This window comes from Oncorhynchus mykiss, chromosome 25 (genome assembly GCF_057628025.1).
Source record: "Oncorhynchus mykiss isolate SJ-2025 chromosome 25, ASM5762802v1, whole genome shotgun sequence".
In the NCBI taxonomy this organism is placed as follows: Eukaryota; Metazoa; Chordata; class Actinopteri; order Salmoniformes; family Salmonidae; genus Oncorhynchus; species Oncorhynchus mykiss.
In genome coordinates this window covers 31,034,319-31,052,149 of record NC_143046.1, presented here as the reverse complement: position 1 = coordinate 31,052,149, position 17,831 = coordinate 31,034,319, and the positions used below count along the sequence as shown (strand labels likewise).

General features: G+C 41.4%; 16 non-coding genes across 16 annotated transcripts; all 16 read right to left on the bottom strand.

The window, feature by feature from the left end:
* Window positions 1-361: 361 nt before the first annotated feature.
* Window positions 362-434, bottom strand: trnaa-agc (transfer RNA alanine (anticodon AGC)). Its single transcript has one exon. It is a non-coding gene; the product is annotated as a tRNA-Ala (tRNA).
* Window positions 435-673: 239 nt separating this feature from the next.
* trnaa-agc (transfer RNA alanine (anticodon AGC)) lies at window positions 674-746 on the bottom strand. The gene has a single exon. It is a non-coding gene; the product is annotated as a tRNA-Ala (tRNA).
* Window positions 747-985: 239 nt separating this feature from the next.
* On the bottom strand, window positions 986-1,058 carry trnaa-agc (transfer RNA alanine (anticodon AGC)). Its single transcript has one exon. It is a non-coding gene; the product is annotated as a tRNA-Ala (tRNA).
* Window positions 1,059-1,297: 239 nt separating this feature from the next.
* Window positions 1,298-1,370, bottom strand: trnaa-agc (transfer RNA alanine (anticodon AGC)). The gene has a single exon. It is a non-coding gene; the product is annotated as a tRNA-Ala (tRNA).
* An 863-nt stretch (window positions 1,371-2,233) lies between these two features.
* trnaa-agc (transfer RNA alanine (anticodon AGC)) lies at window positions 2,234-2,306 on the bottom strand. The gene has a single exon. It is a non-coding gene; the product is annotated as a tRNA-Ala (tRNA).
* A 2,337-nt stretch (window positions 2,307-4,643) lies between these two features.
* On the bottom strand, window positions 4,644-4,716 carry trnaa-agc (transfer RNA alanine (anticodon AGC)). The gene has a single exon. It is a non-coding gene; the product is annotated as a tRNA-Ala (tRNA).
* Window positions 4,717-4,961: 245 nt separating this feature from the next.
* Window positions 4,962-5,034, bottom strand: trnaa-agc (transfer RNA alanine (anticodon AGC)). The gene has a single exon. It is a non-coding gene; the product is annotated as a tRNA-Ala (tRNA).
* Window positions 5,035-9,777: 4,743 nt separating this feature from the next.
* trnaa-agc (transfer RNA alanine (anticodon AGC)) lies at window positions 9,778-9,850 on the bottom strand. The gene has a single exon. It is a non-coding gene; the product is annotated as a tRNA-Ala (tRNA).
* Window positions 9,851-10,081: 231 nt separating this feature from the next.
* Window positions 10,082-10,154, bottom strand: trnaa-agc (transfer RNA alanine (anticodon AGC)). Its single transcript has one exon. It is a non-coding gene; the product is annotated as a tRNA-Ala (tRNA).
* Window positions 10,155-10,393: 239 nt separating this feature from the next.
* On the bottom strand, window positions 10,394-10,466 carry trnaa-agc (transfer RNA alanine (anticodon AGC)). The gene has a single exon. It is a non-coding gene; the product is annotated as a tRNA-Ala (tRNA).
* Window positions 10,467-12,493: 2,027 nt separating this feature from the next.
* trnaa-agc (transfer RNA alanine (anticodon AGC)) lies at window positions 12,494-12,566 on the bottom strand. The gene has a single exon. It is a non-coding gene; the product is annotated as a tRNA-Ala (tRNA).
* A 231-nt stretch (window positions 12,567-12,797) lies between these two features.
* Window positions 12,798-12,870, bottom strand: trnaa-agc (transfer RNA alanine (anticodon AGC)). Its single transcript has one exon. It is a non-coding gene; the product is annotated as a tRNA-Ala (tRNA).
* A 231-nt stretch (window positions 12,871-13,101) lies between these two features.
* Window positions 13,102-13,174, bottom strand: trnaa-agc (transfer RNA alanine (anticodon AGC)). The gene has a single exon. It is a non-coding gene; the product is annotated as a tRNA-Ala (tRNA).
* Window positions 13,175-13,413: 239 nt separating this feature from the next.
* Window positions 13,414-13,486, bottom strand: trnaa-agc (transfer RNA alanine (anticodon AGC)). Its single transcript has one exon. It is a non-coding gene; the product is annotated as a tRNA-Ala (tRNA).
* A 2,026-nt stretch (window positions 13,487-15,512) lies between these two features.
* trnaa-agc (transfer RNA alanine (anticodon AGC)) lies at window positions 15,513-15,585 on the bottom strand. The gene has a single exon. It is a non-coding gene; the product is annotated as a tRNA-Ala (tRNA).
* A 231-nt stretch (window positions 15,586-15,816) lies between these two features.
* On the bottom strand, window positions 15,817-15,889 carry trnaa-agc (transfer RNA alanine (anticodon AGC)). Its single transcript has one exon. It is a non-coding gene; the product is annotated as a tRNA-Ala (tRNA).
* Window positions 15,890-17,831: the final 1,942 nt, after the last annotated feature.

Here is a 17,831-nt window from a genome sequence, read left to right as displayed (position 1 = left end):
AATTTTTGAACTGTCCCTAAATTATCCTATTAAAACACTACATGGGAAATACGTCATGAACTCACAACAATTGAAAGTGCAGAGTATAAAACAGTACTTAGCCTAATATATTATGAACAGCCACGATAGCGTCGTCTACTGTTTGGTCTATTTTGAATCAATATTTCAACTCGCCACCACACTCTACGTATTTCCCACTGGTGTTTCCCAACTGCAGTCCTCAGGTTGCCCCAGCAACACACATTCACATTTTAGAGCCAGACAAGCACGCTTGATTCAATTTGTTTACTAATCCTTCGATTAGTTAAATCAGTCCAGAGCTACAACAACAATGTGTGCTGATTGAACCAAACTAAATAGTTGGAGGATGCGGGAATCAATCCCGCTACCTCTCGCATGCTAAGCGAGCGCTCTACCATTTGAGCTAATCCCCCTGTGCCTCCAACAAGAAGTATGAAATCTCAATGACCGCACTGCCAAATCCCTCGTCCATAAGAAAGGATACTTTTTAACAAGTATGCTTGCTTCAGCTGTCTAAAAGTATTTTTCATGTTAGTTCAGTAAAGGTTGAAGTAGTGATAGGAGTAAGCCCAGTGGTGGAAATAGTTGTATTGTTGGGTTAGTATCCAGAGCTACAACAACAATGTGTGCTGATTGAACCAAACTAAATAGTTGGAGGATGCGGGCATCGATCCCGCTACCTCTCGCATGCTAAGCGAGCGCTCTACCATTTGAGCTAATCCCCCTGTGCCTCCAACAAGAAGTATGAAATCTCAATGACCGCACTGCCAAATCCCTCGTCCATAAGAAAGGATACTTTTTAACAAGTATGCTTGCTTCAGCTGTCTAAAAGTATTTTTCATGGTAGTTCAGTAAAGGTTGAAGTAGTGATAGGAGTAAGCTCAGTGGTGGAAATAGTTGTATTGTTGGGTTAGTATCCAGAGCTACAACAACAAAGTGTGCTGATTGAACCAAACTAAATAGTTGGAAGATGCGGGCATCGATCCCGCTACCTCTCGCATGCTAAGCGAGCGCTCTACCATTTGAGCTAATCCCCCTGTGCCTCCAACAAGAAGTATGAAATCTCAATGACCGCACTGCCAAATCCCTCGTCCATAAGAAAGGATACTTTTTAACAAGTATGCTTGCTTCAGCTGTCTAAAAGTATTTTTCATGTTAGTTCAGTAAAGGTTGAAGTAGTGATAGGAGTAAGCCCAGTGGTGGAAATAGTTGTATTGTTGGGTTAGTATCCAGAGCTACAACAACAATGTGTGCTGATTGAACCAAACTAAATAGTTGGAGGATGCGGGCATCGATCCCGCTACCTCTCGCATGCTAAGCGAGCGCTCTACCATTTGAGCTAATCCCCCTGTGCCTCCAACAAGAAGTATGAAATCTCAATGACCGCACTGCCAAATCCCTCGTCCATAAGAAAGGATACTTTTTAACAAGTATGCTTGCTTCAGCTGTCTAAAAGTATTTTTCATGTTAGTTCAGTAAAGGTTGAAGTAGTGATAGGAGTAAGCCCAGTGGTGGAAATAGTTGTATTGTTGGGTTAGTATCCAGAGCTACAACAACAATGTGTGCTGATTGAACCAAACTAAATAGTTGGAGGATGCGGGCATCGATCCCGCTACCTCTTGCATGCTAAGCGAGCGCTCTACCATTTGAGCTAATCCCCCTGTGCCTCCAACAAGAAGTATGAAATCTCAATGACCGCACTGCCAAATCCCTCGTCCATAAGAAAGGATACTTTTTAACAAGTATGCTTGCTTCAGCTGTCTAAAAGTATTTTTCATGGTAGTTCAGTAAAGGTGGAAGTAGTGATAGGAGTAAGCCCAGTGGTGGAAATAGTTGTATTGTTGGGTTAGTATCCAGAGCTACAACAACAATGTGTGCTGATTGAACCAAACTAAATAGTTGGAGGATGCGGGCATCGATCCCACTACCTCTCGCATGCTAAGCGAGCGCTCTACCATTTGAGCTAATCCCCCTGTGCCTCCAACAAGAAGTATGAAATCTCAATGACCGCACTGCCAAATCCCTCGTCCATAAGATAGGATACTTTTTAACAAGTATGCTTGCTTCAGCTGTCTAAAAGTATTTTTCATGGTAGTTCAGTAAAGGTTGAAGTAGTGATAGGAGTAAGCCCAGTGGTGGAAATAGTTGTATTGTTGGGTTAGTATCCAGAGCTACAACAACAATGTGTGCTGATTGAACCAAACTAAATAGTTGGAGGATGCGGGCATCGATCCCGCTACCTCTCGCATGCTAAGCGAGCGCTCTACCATTTGAGCTAATCCCCCTGTTGCATCCAACAAGAAGTATGAAATCTCAATGACCACACTGCCAAATCCCTCGTCCATAAGTAAGGATACTTTTTAAAAAGTATGCTTGCTTCAGCTGTCTAAAAGTATTTTTCATGGTAGTTCAGTAAAGGTGGAAGTAGTGACTGCAGTAAGCCCAGTGGTGGAAATAGTTGTATTGTTGGGTTAGTGAGTTGTGGGTGTATGATAGCAGAAAAACCTGCGAGTCTGGAGTTCCCCCTGCTGGCTGTCTGTGGAATAACATTAGGATCAGTTGATCGTGGGGAAATGCATGTTAGTCGCCCGAAACATGGTCACTGTTTTCCTGTCTTTTGTCGTGCTTATGCTCACTGCGTCTCAGTGGATCGCTCCAAGGCCTTTCTACTGTAAGCAGAGGAGAGGACAGCCTTCCAGTAGAATAAATAAGAGTCACAGCTCCCAACATTTACTAACAAATGAACAGCTACTAAATCAAAGATCTGTCTCATAAACTACACATGTGCCTACATGTGATAACCAAAGGGGATTTTTTGCATTACCCCAAGCGACCACATAATTTGTCCCTTTAATTGAAGTAATCATTCGGTGGTTTGGTGGGATTTCCTAAATTCCAGTGTGTTTCTGCTTGCCACAACAAAGTCAAAAGAGAGAATGAACTGGCACACAGACTAAGATATTAGGACCTGTTTAGTAGCAAACAGAAGGCTGTCCATCATATCGCAAAGCCATTATGACAAGGGCTCCTCCTCCCCTGTAGGATAAATAATAATAATTATGATTTATTCTATATAGCACTTTTCATTACACACAGAATCTCAAAGTAGCTTTAAAAACTCAAATAAACTCAAGGTGATCTGGTACATACTTGGCCGATGGCTTCCAAAGCTTCAGATGATAATAATAAGATGGAGAGTGATGGAGTCTGTAGTTAGAGAGGAGTTGAGGCAGTTCACTTCAGATACTTAGCTTGCACTTGTATGTGCTAGAGAACTGTGCTACATACCAATTATTTTCAATATGTATAAATATAGAGATAGAAATATATGTATGACTCCTGCTCTTTTTGTTTTACCTTTTAATAAATCACTTAAATGGGGATCCCTCTTAATGGTTCATGAGTAATTTGGTATTGTTCGGCATGTTTAACGTTACCTGCCTAAGTACCTTAGATCGCAAGCCCATAATTAGTCAATAGGGCTGACTGGCTAGCTACTAGTACTGTTAACTAGCCAGATAGCAACAAAGCATTGTTAGCTAGCTAATGTAACCATGAAGAATTGACATCTATCTTACATATTATTCGTTTTAGGTCATTTTTGTCCTGTTTAGCTATCTGGCTAGCTAAATTGTTACGATTCACATATCTAGCTGATAATTGTGACGTCAAACGTTTGCTTTGTGTATATCTTGATTTGTCTATTGTTGCCATTGTCCTGGCTGGAAGGAGGTTCAGTGAATGGGGCTGTGAAGCGTGAGGTAATACAGTAGGGGGAGTGCGAGTGCTTCTTAAATGTATTGCTTTATGCATTCTCCTCACTCGCGTCCACACAAAAACGTACTCAAGAGAACGGAGTGGAGAATACAATCGGAGCATGAGTGTGGAGCATGGTAGTATGTTTGGAAAAACACCCCTAGAGTTTGAGAGCTACAAGCCCCCACTCACCCAGTAATTTTTGAACTGTCCCTAAATCATCCTATTAAAACACTACATGGGAAATACGTCATGAACTCACAACAATTGAAAGTGCAGAGTATAAAACAGTACTTAGCCTAATATATTATGAACAGCCACGATAGCGTCGTCTACTGTTTGGTCTATTTTGAATCAATATTTCAACTCGCCACCACACTCTACCTTCCACTGGTGTTTCCCAACTGCAGTCCTCAGGTTGCCCCAGCAACACACATTCACATTTTAGAGCCAGACAAGCACGCTTGATTCAATTTGTTTACTAATCCTTCGATTAGTTAAATCAGTCCAAAGCTACAACAACAATGTGTGCTGATTGAACCAAACTAAATAGTTGGAGGATGCGGGCATCGATCCCGCTAGCTCTCGCATGCTAAGCGAGCGCTCTACCATTTGAGCTAATCCCCCTGTGCCTCCAACAAGAAGTATGAAATCTCAATGACCGCACTGCCAAATCCCTCGTCCATAAGAAAGGATACTTTTTAACAAGTATGCTTGCTTCAGCTGTCTAAAAGTATTTTTCATGGTAGTTCAGTAAAGGTTGAAGTAGTGATAGGAGTAAGCCCAGTGGTGGAAATAGTTGTATTGTTGGGTTAGTATCCAGAGCTACAACAAGAATGTGTGCTGATTGAACCAAACTAAACAGTTGGAGGATGCGGGCATCGATCCCGCTACCTCTCGCATGCTAAGCGAGCGCTCTACCATTTGAGCTAATCCCCCTGTGCCTCCAACGAGAAGTATGAAATCTCAATGACCGCACTGCCAAATCCCTCGTCCATTAGAAAGGATACTTTTTAACAAGTATGCTTGCTTCAGCTATCTAAAAGTATTTTTCATGGTAGTTCAGTAAAGGTTGAAGTAGTGGTAGTGATAGGAGTAAGCCCAGTGGTGGAAATAGTTGTATTGTTGGGTTAGTATCCAGAGCTACAACAACAATGTGTGCTGATTGAACCAAACTAAATAGTTGGAGGATGCGGGCATCGATCCCGCTACCTCTCGCATGCTAAGCGAGCGCTCTACCATTTGAGCTAATCCCCCTGTTGCATCCAACAAGAAGTATGAAATCTCAATGACCACACTGCCAAATCCCTCGTCCATAAGTAAGGATACTTTTTAAAAAGTATGCTTGCTTCAGCTGTCTAAAAGTATTTTTCATGGTAGTTCAGTAAAGGTGGAAGTAGTGACTGCAGTAAGCCCAGTGGTGGAAATAGTTGTATTGTTGGGTTAGTGAGTTTTGGGTGTATGATAGCAGAAAAACCTGCGAGTCTGGAGTTCCCCCTGCTGGCTGTCTGTGGAATAACATTAGGATCAGTTGATCGTGGGGAAATGCATGTTAGTCGCCCGAAACATGGTCACTGTTTTCCTGTCTTTTGTCGTGCTTATGCTCACTGCGTCTCAGTGGATCGCTCCAAGGCCTTTCTACTGTAAGCAGAGGAGAGGACAGCCTTCCAGTAGAATAAATAAGAGTCACAGCTCCCAACATTTACTAACAAATGAACAGCTACTAAATCACAGATCTGTCTCATAAACTACACATGTGCCTACATGTGATAACCAAAGGGGATTTTTGCATTACCCCAAGCGACCACATAATTTGTCCCTTTAATTGAAGTAATAATTAGGTGGTTTGGTGGGATTTCCTAAATTCCAGTGTGTTTCTGCTTGCCACAACAAAGTCAAAAGAGAGAATGAACTGGCACACAGACTAAGATATTAGGACCAGTTTAGTAGCAAACAGAAGGCTGTCCATCATATCGCAAAGCCATTATGACAAGGGCTCCTCCTCCCCTGTAGGATAAATAATAATAATTATGATTTATTCTATATAGCACTTTTCATTACACACAGAATCTCAAAGTAGCTTTAAAAACTCAAATAAACTCAAGGTGATCTGGTACATACTTGGCCGATGGCTTCCAAAGCTTCAGATGATAATAATAAGATGGAGAGTGATGGAGTCTGTAGTTAGAGAGGAGTTGAGGCAGTTCACTTCAGATACTTAGCTTGCACTTGTATGTGCTAGAGAACTGTGCTACATACCAATTATTTTCAATATGTATAAATATAGAGATAGAAATATATGTATGACTCCTGCTCTTTTTGTTTTACCTTTTAATAAATCACTTAAATGGGGATCCCTCTTAATGGTTCATGAGTAATTTGGTATTGTTCGGCATGTTTAACGTTACCTGCCTAAGTACCTTAGATCGCAAGCCCATAATTAGTCAATAGGGCTGACTGGCTAGCTACTAGTACTGTTAACTAGCCAGATAGCAACAAAGCATTGTTAGCTAGCTAATGTAACCATGAAGAATTGACATCTATCTTACATATTATTCGTTTTAGGTCATTTTTGTCCTGTTTAGCTATCTGGCTAGCTAAATTGTTACGATTCACATATCTAGCTGATAATTGTGACGTCAAACGTTTGCTTTGTGTATATCTTGATTCGTCTATTGTTGCCATTGTCCTGGCTGGAAGGAGGTTCAGTGAATGGGGCTGTGAAGCGTGAGGTAATACAGTAGGGGGAGTGCGAGTGCTTCTTAAATGTATTGCTTTATGCATTCTCCTCACTCGCGTCCACACAAAAACGTACTCAAGAGAACGGAGTGGAGAATACAATCGGAGCATGAGTGTGGAGCATGGTAGGTAGTATGTTTGGAAAAACACCCCTAGAGTTTGAGAGCTACAAGCCCCCACTCACCCAGTAATTTTTGAACTGTCCCTAAATTATCCTATTAAAACACTACATGGGAAATACGTCATGAACTCACAACAATTGAAAGTGCAGAGTATAAAACAGTACTTAGCCTAATATATTATGAACAGCCACGATAGCGTCGTCTACTGTTTGGTCTATTTTGAATCAATATTTCAACTCGCCACCACACTCTACGTATTTCCCACTGGTGTTTCCCAACTGCAGTCCTCAGGTTGCCCCAGCAATACACATTCACATTTTAGGGCCAGACAAGCACGCTTGATTCAATTTGTTTACTAATCCTTCGATTAGTTAAATCAGTCTAGAGCTACAACAACGTGTGCTGATTGAACCAAACTAAATAGTTGGAGGATGCGGGCATCGATACCGCTACCTCTCGCATGCTTAGCGAGCGCTCTACCATTTGAGCTAATCCCCCTGTGCCTCCAACAAGAAGTATGAAATCTCAATGACCGCACTGCCAAATCCCTCGTCCATAAGAAAGGATACTTTTTAACAAGTATGCTTGCTTCAGCTGTCTAAAAGTATTTTTCATGGTAGTTCAGTAAAGGTGGAAGTAGTGACTGCAGTAAGCCCAGTGGTGGAAATAGTTGTATTGTTGGGTTAGTATCCAGAGCTACAACAACAATGTGTGCTGATTGAACAGTAAATAGTTGGAGGATGCGGGCATCGATCCCGCTACCTCTCGCATGCTAAGCGAGCGCTATACCATTTGAGCTAATCCCCCTGTGCATCCAACAAGAAGTATGAAATCTCAATGACCACACTGCCAAATCCCTCGTCCATAAGTAAGGATACTTTTTAAAAAGTATGCTTGCTTCAGCTGTCTAAAAGTATTTTTCATGGTAGTTCAGTAAAGGTGGAAGTAGTGACTGCAGTAAGCCCAGTGGTGGAAATAGTTGTATTGTTGGGTTAGTGAGTTTTGGGTGTATGATAGCAGAAAAACCTGCGAGTCTGGAGTTCCCCCTGCTGGCTGTCTGTGGAATAACATTAGGATCAGTTGATCGTGGGGAAATGCATGTTAGTCGCCCGAAACATGGTCACTGTTTTCCTGTCTTTTGTCGTGCTTATGCTCACTGCGTCTCAGTGGATCGCTCCAAGGCCTTTCTACTGTAAGCAGAGGAGAGGACAGCCTTCCAGTAGAATAAATAAGAGTCACAGCTCCCAACATTTACTAACAAATGAACAGCTACTAAATCAAAGATCTGTCTCATAAACTACACATGTGCCTACATGTGATAACCAAAGGGGATTTTTTGCATTACCCCAAGCGACCACATAATTTGTCCCTTTAATTGAAGTAATAATTCGGTGGTTTGGTGGGATTTCCTAAATTCCAGTGTGTTTCTGCTTGCCACAACAAAGTCAAAAGAGAGAATGAACTGGCACACAGACTAAGATATTAGGACCTGTTTAGTAGCAAACAGAAGGCTGTCCATCATATCGCAAAGCCATTATGACAAGGCCTCCTCCTCCCCTGTAGGATAAATAATAATAATTATGATTTATTCTATATAGCACTTTTCATTACACACAGAATCTCAAAGTAGCTTTAAAAACTCAAATAAACTCAAGGTGATCTGGTACATACTTGGCCGATGGCTTCCAAAGCTTCAGATGATAATAATAAGATGGAGAGTGATGGAGTCTGTAGTTAGAGAGGAGTTGAGGCAGTTCACTTCAGATACTTAGCTTGCACTTGTATGTGCTAGAGAACTGTGCTACATACCAATTATTTTCAATATGTATAAATATAGAGATAGAAATATATGTATGACTCCTGCTCTTTTTGTTTTACCTTTTAATAAATCACTTAAATGGGGATCCCTCTTAATGGTTCATGAGTAATTTGGTATTGTTCGGCATGTTTAACGTTACCTGCCTAAGTACCTTAGATCGCAAGCCCATAATTAGTCAATAGGGCTGACTGGCTAGCTACTAGTACTGTTAACTAGCCAGATAGCAACAAAGCATTGTTAGCTAGCTAATGTAACCATGAAGAATTGACATCTATCTTACATATTATTCGTTTTAGGTCATTTTTGTCCTGTTTAGCTATCTGGCTAGCTAAATTGTTACGATTCACATATCTAGCTGATAATTGTGACGTCAAACGTTTGCTTTGTGTATATCTTGATTCGTCTATTGTTGCCATTGTCCTGGCTGGAAGGAGGTTCAGTGAATGGGGCTGTGAAGCGTGAGGTAATACAGTAGGGGGAGTGCGAGTGCTTCTTAAATGTACTGCTTTATGCATTCTCCTCACTCGCGTCCACACAAAAACGTACTCAAGAGAACGGAGTGGAGAATACAATCGGAGCATGAGTGTGGAGCATGGTAGTATGTTTGGAAAAACACCCCTAGAGTTTGAGAGCTACAATCCCCCACTCACCCAGTAATTTTTGAACTGTCCCTAAATTATCCTATTAAAACACTACATGGGAAATACGTCATGAACTCACAACAATTGAAAGTGCAGAGTATAAAACAGTACTTAGCCTAATATATTATGAACAGCCACGATAGCGTCGTCTACTGTTTGGTCTATTTTGAATCAATATTTCAACTCGCCACCACACTCTACGTATTTCCCACTGGTGTTTCCCAACTGCAGTCCTCAGGTTGCCCCAGCAACACACATTCACATTTTAGAGCCAGACAAGCACGCTTGATTCAATTTGTTTACTAATCCTTCGATTAGTTAAATCAGTCCAGAGCTACAACAACAATGTGTGCTGATTGAACCAAACTAAATAGTTGGAGGATGCGGGTATCGATCCCGCTACCTCTCGCATGCTAAGCGAGCGCTCTACTATTTGAGCTAATCCCCCTGTGCCTCCAACAAGAAGTATGAAATCTCAATGACCGCACTGCCAAATCCCTCGTCCATAAGAAAGGATACTTTTTAACAAGTATGCTTGCTTCAGCTGTCTAAAAGTATTTTTCATGGTAGTTCAGTAAAGGTTGAAGTAGTGATAGGAGTAAGCCCAGTGGTGGAAATAGTTGTATTGTTATCCAGATCTAGAACAACAATGTGTGCTGATTGAACCAAACTAAATAGTTGGAGGATGCGGGTATCTATCCCGCTACCTCTCGCATGCTAAGCGAGCGCTCTACCATTTGAGCCAATCCCCCTGTGCCTCCAACAAGAAGTATGAAATCTCAATGACCGCACTGCCAAATCCCTCGTCCATAAGAAAGGATACTTTTTAACAAGTATGCTTGCTTCAGCTGTCTAAAAGTATTTTTCATGGTAGTTCAGTAAAGGTTGAAGTAGTGATAGGAGTAAGCCCAGTGGTGGAAATAGTTGTATTGTTATCCAGATCTACAACAACAATGTGTGCTGATTGAACCAAACTAAATAGTTGGAGGATGCGGGCATCGATCCCGCTACCTCTCGCATGCTAAGCGAGCGCTCTACCATTTGAGCCAATCCCCCTGTGCCTCCAACAAGAAGTATGAAATCTCAATGACCGTACTGCCAAATTCCTCGTCCATAAGAAAGGATACTTTTTAACAAGTATGCTTGCTTCAGCTGTCTAAAAGTATTTTTCATGGTAGTTCAGTAAAGGTTGAAGTAGTTATAGGAGTAAGCCCAGTGGTGGATATAGTTGTATTGTTGGGTTAGTATCCAGAGCTACAACAACAATGTGTGCTGATTGAACCAAACTAAGTAGTTGGAGGATGCGGGCATCGATCCCGCTACCTCTCGCATGCTAAGCGAGCGCTCTACCATTTGAGCTAATCCCCCTGTGCATCCAACAAGAAGTATGAAATCTCAATGACCACACTGCCAAATCCCTCGTCCATAAGTAAGGATACTTTTTAAAAAGTATGCTTGCTTCAGCTGTCTAAAAGTATTCTTCATGGTAGTTCAGTAAAGGTGGAAGTAGTGACTGCAGTAAGCCCAGTGGTGGAAATAGTTGTATTGTTGGGTTAGTGAGTTTTGGGTGTATGATAGCAGAAAAACCTGCGAGTCTGGAGTTCCCCCTGCTGGCTGTCTGTGGAATAACATTAGGATCAGTTGATCGTGGGGAAATGCATGTTAGTCGCCCGAAACATGGTCACTGTTTTCCTGTCTTTTGTCGTGCTTATGCTCACTGCGTCTCAGTGGATCGCTCCAAGGCCTTTCTACTGTAAGCAGAGGAGAGGACAGCCTTCCAGTAGAATAAATAAGAGTCACAGCTCCCAACATTTACTAACAAATGAACAGCTACTAAATCAAAGATCTGTCTCATAAACTACACATGTGCCTACATGTGATAACCAAAGGGGATTTTTGCATTACCCCAAGCGACCACATAATTTGTCCCTTTAATTGAAGTAATAATTCGGTGGTTTGGTGGGATTTCCTAAATTCCAGTGTGTTTCTGCTTGCCACAACAAAGTCAAAAGAGAGAATGAACTGGCACACAGACTAAGATATTAGGACCTGTTTAGTAGCAAACAGAAGGCTGTCCATCATATCGCAAAGCCATTATGACAAGGGCTCCTCCTCCCCTGTAGGATAAATAATAATAATTATGATTTATTCTATATAGCACTTTTCATTACACACAGAATCTCAAAGTAGCTTTAAAAACTCAAATAAACTCAAGGTGATCTGGTACATACTTGGCCGATGGCTTCCAAAGCTTCAGATGATAATAATAAGATGGAGAGTGATGGAGTCTGTAGTTAGAGAGGAGTTGAGGCAGTTCACTTCAGATACTTAGCTTGCACTTGTATGTGCTAGAGAACTGTGCTACATACCAATTATTTTCAATATGTATAAATATAGAGATAGAAATATATGTATGACTCCTGCTCTTTTTGTTTTACCTTTTAATAAATCACTTAAATGGGGATCCCTCTTAATGGTTCATGAGTAATTTGGTATTGTTCGGCATGTTTAACGTTACCTGCCTAAGTACCTTAGATCGCAAGCCCATAATTAGTCAATAGGGCTGACTGGCTAGCTACTAGTACTGTTAACTAGCCAGATAGCAACAAAGCATTGTTAGCTAGCTAATGTAACCATGAAGAATTGACATCTATCTTACATATTATTCGTTTTAGGTCATTTTTGTCCTGTTTAGCTATCTGGCTAGCTAAATTGTTACGATTCACATATCTAGCTGATAATTGTGACGTCAAACGTTTGCTTTGTGTATATCTTGATTCGTCTATTGTTGCCATTGTCCTGGCTGGAAGGAGGTTCAGTGAATGGGGCTGTGAAGCGTGAGGTAATACAGTAGGGGGAGTGCGAGTGCTTCTTAAATGTATTGCTTAATGCATTCTCCTCACTCGCGTCCACACAAAAACGTACTCAAGAGAACGGAGTGGAGAATACAATCGGAGCATGAGTGTGGAGCATGGTAGTATGTTTGGAAAAACACCCCTAGAGTTTGAGAGCTACAATCCCCCACTCACCCAGTAATTTTTGAACTGTCCCTAAATTATCCTATTAAAACACTACATGGGAAATACGTCATGAACTCACAACAATTGAAAGTGCAGAGTATAAAACAGTACTTAGCCTAATATATTATGAACAGCCACGATAGCGTCGTCTACTGTTTGGTCTATTTTGAATCAATATTTCAACTCGCCACCACACTCTACGTATTTCCCACTGGTGTTTCCCAACTGCAGTCCTCAGGTTGCCCCAGCAACACACATTCACATTTTAGAGCCAGACAAGCACGCTTGATTCAATTTGTTTACTAATCCTTCGATTAGTTAAATCAGTCCAGAGCTACAACAACAATGTGTGCTGATTGAACCAAACTAAGTAGTTGGAGGATGCGGGCATCGATCCCGCTACCTCTCGCATGCTAAGCGAGCACTCTACCATTTGAGCTAATCCCCCTGTGCCTCCAACAAGAAGTATGAAATCTCAATGACCGCACTGCCAAATCCCTCGTCCATAAGAAAGGATACTTTTTAACAAGTATGCTTGCTTCAGCTGTCTAAAAGTATTTTTCATGGTAGTTCAGTAAAGGTTGAAGTAGTGATAGGAGTAAGCCCAGTGGTGGAAATAGTTGTATTGTTATCCAGATCTAGAACAACAATGTGTGCTGATTGAACCAAACTAAATAGTTGGAGGATGCGGGTATCGATCCCGCTACCTCTCGCATGCTAAACGAGCGCTCTACCATTTGAGCCAATCCCCCTGTGCCTCCAACAAGAAGTATGAAATCTCAATGACCGCACTGCCAAATCCCTCGTCCATAAGAAAGGATACTTTTTAACAAGTATGCTTGCTTCAGCTGTCTAAAAGTATTTTTCATGGTAGTTCAGTAAAGGTTGAAGTAGTGATAGGAGTAAGCCCAGTGGTGGAAATAGTTGTATTGTTATCCAGATCTACAACAACAATGTGTGCTGATTGAACCAAACTAAATAGTTGGAGGATGCGGGAATCGATCCCGCTACCTCTCGCATGCTAAGCGAGCGCTCTACCATTTGAGCCAATCCCCCTGTGCCTCCAACAAGAAGTATGAAATCTCAATGACCGCACTGCCAAATTCCTCGTCCATAAGAAAGGATACTTTTTAACAAGTATGCTTGCTTCAGCTGTCTAAAAGTATTTTTCATGGTAGTTCAGTAAAGGTTGAAGTAGTTATAGGAGTAAGCCCAGTGGTGGATATAGTTGTATTGTTGGGTTAGTATCCAGATCTACAACAACAATGTGTGCTGATTGAACCAAACTAAGTAGTTGGAGGATGCGGGCATCGATCCCGCTACCTCTCGCATGCTAAGCGAGCGCTCTACCATTTGAGCTAATCCCCCTGTGCATCCAACAAGAAGTATGAAATCTCAATGACCACACTGCCAAATCCCTCGTCCATAAGTAAGGATACTTTTTAAAAAGTATGCTTGCTTCAGCTGTCTAAAAGTATTCTTCATGGTAGTTCAGTAAAGGTGGAAGTAGTGACTGCAGTAAGCCCAGTGGTGGAAATAGTTGTATTGTTGGGTTAGTGAGTTTTGGGTGTATGATAGCAGAAAAACCTGCGAGTCTGGAGTTCCCCCTGCTGGCTGTCTGTGGAATAACATTAGGATCAGTTGATCGTGGGGAAATGCATGTTAGTCGCCCGAAACATGGTCACTGTTTTCCTGTCTTTTGTCGTGCTTATGCTCACTGCGTCTCAGTGGATCGCTCCAAGGCCTTTCTACTGTAAGCAGAGGAGAGGACAGCCTTCCAGTAGAATAAATAAGAGTCACAGCTCCCAACATTTACTAACAAATGAACAGCTACTAAATCAAAGATCTGTCTCATAAACTACACATGTGCCTACATGTGATAACCAAAGGGGATTTTTGCATTACCCCAAGCGACCACATAATTTGTCCCTTTAATTGAAGTAATAATTCGGTGGTTTGGTGGGATTTCCTAAATTCCAGTGTGTTTCTGCTTGCCACAACAAAGTCAAAAGAGAGAATGAACTGGCACACAGACTAAGATATTAGGACCTGTTTAGTAGCAAACAGAAGGCTGTCCATCATATCGCAAAGCCATTATGACAAGGGCTCCTCCTCCCCTGTAGGATAAATAATAATAATTATGATTTATTCTATATAGCACTTTTCATTACACACAGAATCTCAAAGTAGCTTTAAAAACTCAAATAAACTCAAGGTGATCTGGTACATACTTGGCCGATGGCTTCCAAAGCTTCAGATGATAATAATAAGATGGAGAGTGATGGAGTCTGTAGTTAGAGAGGAGTTGAGGCAGTTCACTTCAGATACTTAGCTTGCACTTGTATGTGCTAGAGAACTGTGCTACATACCACTTATTTTCAATATGTATAAATATAGAGATAGAAATATATGTATGACTCCTGCTCTTTTTGTTTTACCTTTTAATAAATCACTTAAATGGGATCCCTCTTAATGGTTCATGAGTAATTTGGTATTGTTCGGCATGTTTAACGTTACCTGCCTAAGTACCTTAGATCGCAAGCCCATAATTAGTCAATAGGGCTGACTGGCTAGCTACTAGTACTGTTAACTAGCCAGATAGCAACAAAGCATTGTTAGCTAGCTAATGTAACCATGAAGAATTGACATCTATCTTACATATTATTCGTTTTAGGTCATTTTTGTCCTGTTTAGCTATCTGGCTAGCTAAATTGTTACGATTCACATATCTAGCTGATAATTGTGACGTCAAACGTTTGCTTTGTGTATATCTTGATTCGTCTATTGTTGCCATTGTCCTGGCTGGAAGGAGGTTCAGTGAATGGGGCTGTGAAGCGTGAGGTAATACAGTAGGGGGAGTGCGAGTGCTTCTTAAATGTATTGCTTAATGCATTCTCCTCACTCGCGTCCACACAAAAACGTACTCAAGAGAACGGAGTGGAGAATACAATCGGAGCATGAGTGTGGAGCATGGTAGTATGTTTGGAAAAACACCCCTAGAGTTTGAGAGCTACAAGCCCCCACTCACCCAGTAATTTTTGAACTGTCCCTAAATTATCCTATTAAAACACTACATGGGAAATACGTCATGAACTCACAACAATTGAAAGTGCAGAGTATAAAACAGTACTTAGCCTAATATATTATGAACAGCCACGATAGCGTCGTCTACTGTTTGGTCTATTTTGAATCAATATTTCAACTCGCCACCACACTCTACGTATTTCCCACTGGTGTTTCCCAACTGCAGTCCTCAGGTTGCCCCAGCAACACACATTCACATTTTAGAGCCAGACAAGCACGCTTGATTCAATTTGTTTACTAATCCTTCGATTAGTTAAATCAGTCCAGAGCTACAACAACAATGTTTGCTGATTGAACCAAACTAAATAGTTGGAGGATGCGGGCATCGATCCCGCTACCTCTCGCATGCTAAGCGAGCGCTCTACCATTTGAGCCAATCCCCCTGTGCCTCCAACAAGAAGTATGAAATCTCAATGACCGCACTGCCAAATCCCTCGTCCATAAGAAAGGATACTTTTTAACAAGTATGCTTGCTTCAGCTGTCTAAAAGTATTTTTCATGGTAGTTCAGTAAAGGTTGAAGTAGTGATAGGAGTAAGCCCAGTGGTGGAAATAGTTGTATTGTTATCCAGATCTACAACAACAATGTGTGCTGATTGAACCAAACTAAATAGTTGGAGGATGCGGGCATCGATCCCGCTACCTCTCGCATGCTAAGCGAGCGCTCTACCATTTGAGCCAATCCCCCGGTGTCTCCAACAAGAAGTATGAAATCTCAATGACCGCACTGCCAAATTCCTCGTCCATAAGAAAGGATACTTTTTAACAAGTATGCTTGCTTCAGCTGTCTAAAAGTATTTTTCATGGTAGTTCGGTAAAGGTTGAAGTAGTTATAGGAGTAAGCCCAGTGGTGGAAATAGTTGTATTGTTGGGTTAGTATCCAGAGCTACAACAACAATGTGTGCTGATTGAACCAAACTAAGTAGTTGGAGGATGCGGGCATCGATCCCGCTACCTCTCGCATGCTAAGCGAGCGCTATACCATTTGAGCTAATCCCCCTGTGCATACAACAAGAAGTATGAAATCTCAATGACCACACTGCCAAATCCCTCGTCCATAAGTAAGGATACTTTTTTTAAAGTATGCTTGCTTCAACTGTCTAAAAGTATTCTTCATGGTAGTTCAGTAAAGGTGGAAGTAGTGACTGCAGTAAGCCCAGTGGTGGAAATAGTTGTATTGTTGGGTTAGTGAGTTTTGGGTGTATGATAGCAGAAAAACCTGCGAGTCTGGAGTTCCCCCTGCTGGCTGTCTGTGGAATAACATTAGGATCAGTTGATCGTGGGGAAATGCATGTTAGTCGCCCGAAACATGGTCACTGTTTTCCTGTCTTTTGTCGTGCTTATGCTCACTGCGTCTCAGTGGATCGCTCCAAGGCCTTTCTACTGTAAGCAGAGGAGAGGACAGCCTTCCAGTAGAATAAATAAGAGTCACAGCTCCCAACATTTACTAACAAATGAACAGCTACTAAATCAAAGATCTGTCTCATAAACTACACATGTGCCTACATGTGATAACCAAAGGGGATTTTTGCATTACCCCAAGCGACCACATAATTTGTCCCTTTAATTGAAGTAATAATTCGGTGGTTTGGTGGGATTTCCTAAATTCCAGTGTGTTTCTGCTTGCCACAACAAAGTCAAAAGAGAGAATGAACTGGCACACAGACTAAGATATTAGGACCTGTTTAGTAGCAAACAGAAGGCTGTCCATCATATCGCAAAGCCATTATGACAAGGGCTCCTCCTCCCCTGTAGGATAAATAATAATAATTATGATTTATTCTATATAGCACTTTTCATTACACACAGAATCTCAAAGTAGCTTTAAAAACTCAAATAAACTCAAGGTGATCTGGTACATACTTGGCCGATGGCTTCCAAAGCTTCAGATGATAATAATAAGATGGAGAGTGATGGAGTCTGTAGTTAGAGAGGAGTTGAGGCAGTTCACTTCAGATACTTAGCTTGCACTTGTATGTGCTAGAGAACTGTGCTACATACCAATTATTTTCAATATGTATAAATATAGAGATAGAAATATATGTATGACTCCTGCTCTTTTTGTTTTACCTTTTAATAAGTCACTTAAATGGGGATCCCTCTTAATGGTTCATGAGTAATTTGGTATTGTTCGGCATGTTTAACGTTACTTGCCTAAGTACCTTAGATCGCAAGCCCATAATTAGTCAATAGGGCTGACTGGCTAGCTACTAGTACTGTTAACTAGCCAGATAGCAACAAAGCATTGTTAGCTAGCTAATGTAACCATGAAGAATTGACATCTATCTTACATATTATTCGTTTTAGGTCATTTTTGTCCTGTTTAGCTATCTGGCTAGCTAAATTGTTACGATTCACATATCTAGCTGATAATTGTGACGTCAAACGTTTGCTTTGTGTATATCTTGATTCGTCTATTGTTGCCATTGTCCTGGCTGGAAGGAGGTTCAGTGAATGGGGCTGTGAAGCGTGAGGTAATACAGTAGGGGGAGTGCGAGTGCTTCTTAAATGTATTGCTTAATGCATTCTCCTCACTCGCGTCCACACAAAAACGTACTCAAGAGAACGGAGTGGAGAATACAATCGGAGCATGAGTGTGGAGCATGGTAGTATGTTTGGAAAAACACCCC